Here is a 4,311-nt window from a genome sequence, read left to right as displayed (position 1 = left end):
GAGCCTTAGTAACGAAAATGAAATATGTATGTCCAATGATTATTGATGTATGTGTGCATGAGAAATTGAATGATACCCGGGCTAAGCCTCAAGACAATTATGCTGGAAATTATATCCGGTTAAGACCAAGGCAATTGTGCTAGTGGCTACATCCGGCTAAGACCAAGGCATTCGTATGAGTCATTCTATCCGGCTAAGACCAAGGCATTCGTGCACGTGGTTATATCCGGTTGTATTCAAGAAGCTTGGGCTGGAGGTGAGTGTTGGTTGCTGTAATAAATTCAATTAGTACGCTCGAAAAGCCCAAAGAATAAGGTACGCTTATATGTGAATTGGAAAGTCGACATATTTGAGCAACATTCGCTCAATCGACTAACTAATTTCAGCTATTGGAATGGTTGATACTTTGTGAAAGTATATAATGATGAAGTGTGAAGTAAGAATGATTATGAGAATGTGTATTAATGAAATGATGCATTTGGTTATGTGAATGTATGGCTTAAATTAAAGCTGATTTTATTCCTTGAGACTTACTAAGCATAAAAATGCTTACCCCGCTGCTTTGGCTCTCTGTTTTATAGATTACGCCGATAGCAATCGGATTCGGGATCATTAAAGTCAAGTCATCCACACTATCAACGCCTCTATTTTGGTATAAATTTTGGTTGAACTTTGAAATGGCATGTATAGGACTACCCCTTGTTGGTTTAAATATGTCAGTGATGTATATGTGTACGGCCATGCGAAAATGGCTCGTAAAAGTGAAGTACGAACTTAGACTATTTGCGGTTTGTATATTTATATATGGTGTCATGATGTGATTATGGATTGGAGATGGGAATGTTGGTCACATGATCAGCCATTGGTATGGTTAAAATGATCATATATGAACCTATGTATGGCAAGACTAGTTGGTTCATGGAGACTACAAAATAGGTAAGACCTACCTTAAAAACAGATGCTACCAGCTGCAGTGAGGTGAATGTGAAAAATAACCAAAATTTGTAGGAATGGTATTAAATAGTGAATAAGCTATGTAAATGAACCTTGATGAGTCTATTTTCATATGGAAGAAACGAAATGGTCATAGGAGTTACATGTTAAGAGATATTAAAGCTATTGTGAGACAGGGCCAGAACGGTTTCTGGGTCCCCTATCGCAACTTTAAAAATTTACTATAAATTATCCAGAAATAATTAGGAGTCATACCTTATATGTACAGATTCCATTTTGAGTCTAGTTTAATTAGAAAGAAACGGCACCAGTATTAAAGCCCTGTACAGAGAGATATTCAAGTTATAACGCGCGAAGGTCAGAGCAGTCGATCCCTGTAACATGGGTGACTTTAACTAATAAACTGTACAAATTGGCCTGACCAAAAATTCTAGAAATAAATCCATGAATGGATATATGAGTCTAAATTCAGGGAAAATTTACGAAACCAGTTTCCGAGTTTTGAAACTCGAGATATGATTTTTAAGGCGACGGTGACGTAGTTTTCCAACCTGACTGGAAATGTCAAATTGGGGGGCAAAATATGTGAACTTGGCTTGTTAACCCCTCGTGTCCGACACCGGCGATGGTCTCGGGTTCGGGGTGTTACAAGGTTGCACCATATTGTTAGTTTTAGTAGAATGGTTGAAATGATCACCTTCAATTCCTGATGTGTTGCCAGAATTGCAAGCTTAAAGGGTGATTGTTTCGTCTCCCACCCGGAGTGTGAGTTCACCTGTGCCAACATCAATGATGGTTTTAGCAGTTGCTAAAAAGGGCCTTCCTAGAATTAAGGGAGTGTTGCTATCCTCTTCTATGTCTAGAACAATAAAGTCAACGGGAAATATAAATTTATCAATTTTAACTAGCACATCTTCAATAATACCTCTAGGGAATCTTATAGTTTTATCTGCTAATTGAATGCTCATCCTAGTCTGTTTGGGTTTCCCGAGACTTAGTTGCTTAAACATTTTGTAAGGCATGACATTGATACTAGCCCCTAGATCAGGTAATGCAAGATTAACATTTAAACTACCAATTAAGCAAGGAATAGTAAAGCTCCATGGGTCTTCTAGTTTGTTGGGTAGTTTATTTTAGAGAATGGCCGAGCAAACTGTGTTTAGCTCTACATGCGATGCCTCGTCTAACTTCCGCTTATTTGCTAAAAGTTCCTTTAAAAATTTCATTGCGTTTGGCATCTGTGATAGAGTTTCAATAAACAGCAAGTTAATATGTAATTTTTTTAAGAGTTTAAGGAATTTACCAAATTGTTCATCTGAGCGGTCTTTCCTTGTCGCGTTGGGGTATGGCACACGAGGTTTATATTCGACAGTCACTGGTTTGTTTGTATTTTGATCTACCTCACCTTGACCTTTGCTTAGCATAGTTTCTTGCCTCAGTTCTGGTTCAAGCTCAACGACTCCTTTGTCATCTTGAATATTAATTATGTTGAGTTGTTCCCTTGGGTTAGGTTCGGTATTACTTGGCAAACTACCTTGTGGTCGTTCGGAGATTAGTTTGGAAAGCTGGCCTATCTGAGTTTCGAGCCCTTGGATCGATGCTTGTTGATTTTTAAGTGCTGCCTCAGTGTTCTGAAAATGGGTTTCTGACACTGATATAAACTTTGAGAGCATCTCTTCAAGGTTTGGCTTCTTTTCCTATTGGTAGGGTGGTTGTTGGTAGCCGGAGGATGTTGTGGTCTTTGATTTCCTTGACATTTCACGAGAAATTGGGGTGGTTCCTCCAACCGCATTATAAGTGTTACTATATGGATTGTTTTGAGGTCGAGGATTATTACCCATGTAGTTTAATTGCTCGTTATCCATGTTGTGGCCATAAGGTTGGTATTCCGAATGGTTTGTTCCACCTCCACTTGCTTCGCACTGCATTAATGGTTGGACCTGTGAAGAATTAAGAAAACCATCAATCTTTTTATTTAAGAGTTCTACCTGATTAGAGAGCATGGTGACCGAATCGACGTTATAAATGCCGGTTGTTTTCATTGGTTTTGTCCTCATGACTTTCCACTGATAGTTACTCAGTGACATCTCCTCTATAAACTCATAGGCATCTTTCGGTGTTTTATTGTTGATGGTTCCGCCAGTAGCTGCATCAACCATTTGCCGAGTCGAAGGATTCAGACCATTGTGAAATGTTTGTACTTGGAGCCAAAGCGGTAACCCATGGTGAGGGCACCTTCTCAGAAGGTCCTTGTATCTCTCTCATGCATTGTAGAATGTTTCTAAATCCATCTGCACAAAAGAAGAGATATCATTACGTAATTTAGCCTTTTTAGCCGGCGAAAAATATTTTAGTAAAAATTTTTCGGTCATTTGTTCCCAAGTAGTAATTTACCCTCGTAGTGACGAGTTCAACTACTGTTTAGCTTTGTTCCTCAATGAAAAAGGAAACAATTGAAGACGTATGGTATCATCAGAAATGCCATTAATTTTAAATGTATCGCATAGTTCTAAGAAGTTGGCTAAATGAGCGTTGGGATCCTCATCCTGCAAACCATCAAACTGAACAAATTGTTGTATCATTTGAATATTGTTAGGTTTTAATTCAAAAGTATTTGCAGCTACAGCAGGTCTAACTATGCTTGATTCAATTCTTGACAAAGAAGGTTTAGCATAATCATACATAGTGCGTAGAGCAGAATTTTGATTAACCGCAATTGTAGGAGGTAGCTGATTGCCTTAGTTTTCAGCCATCTCTTCAGTTGGGGGTTGAGTATCGTCTTCTTGCTCGTTCTCCGTATATCTTAAGCTGCACCTTATTTCTCCTTGGTTTCTACGAACTGTACGATCGATTTCTTCGTCAAAAAGTAATGGTCCCGACAGGTTTCTTCTAGTCATAAATTATAAAAACCTACCAAGAGAACGAAATAGTAGGTTAATAAATAATAATAATAATAAAATTAAATTAAATTGCAAGAAAAATAAATGGTTAAAGTAATAAAATTAAGCGTTCCTAATATCTTAGTTCCCCGGTAGTAGCGCCAAAAACTTGATCGCGTTATTTCATGATAGGTTTTAAATATTTATAATTACTCGTTCTTAAACTAACTATTATTGCGATGTAGGCAAGTGTACCTATCGAACAATAGTATAGTTTTAGCAAGACCAGATTGTCGAACCCAAAGGAACTAAAAGTACTAGTAATGACTGTCTTTTTATTATCTAGCCTAAGAATAAAGAGGTTTTGTTTTAATTAACTAATTATCTAAACTAAGAACGCACAGAGAAAAGAATTAGGGAATTGCTTTTGGGAAAAATCGATTGACTTAAGACAATACCTAAGGAAAAATCCACCTAG

The 4,311-nt window shown here is 37.6% G+C and overlaps 1 non-coding gene across 1 annotated transcript; it reads left to right on the top strand.

Moving 5' to 3' along the window:
- The first annotated feature begins 3,171 nt into the window (after positions 1 to 3,171).
- LOC128279608 (small nucleolar RNA R71) lies at positions 3,172 to 3,278 on the top strand. Its single transcript, XR_008269808.1, has one exon. It is a non-coding gene; the product is annotated as a small nucleolar RNA R71 (small nucleolar RNA).
- The last annotated feature ends 1,033 nt before the right edge of the window (positions 3,279 to 4,311 follow it).

This window comes from Gossypium arboreum, chromosome 8 (assembly GCF_025698485.1).
Source record: "Gossypium arboreum isolate Shixiya-1 chromosome 8, ASM2569848v2, whole genome shotgun sequence".
Lineage (NCBI taxonomy): Eukaryota > Viridiplantae > Streptophyta > Magnoliopsida > Malvales > Malvaceae > Gossypium > Gossypium arboreum.
The sequence above is the reverse complement of the archived record's forward strand: the minus strand, read 5'-3'. Positions and strand labels throughout refer to the sequence as shown.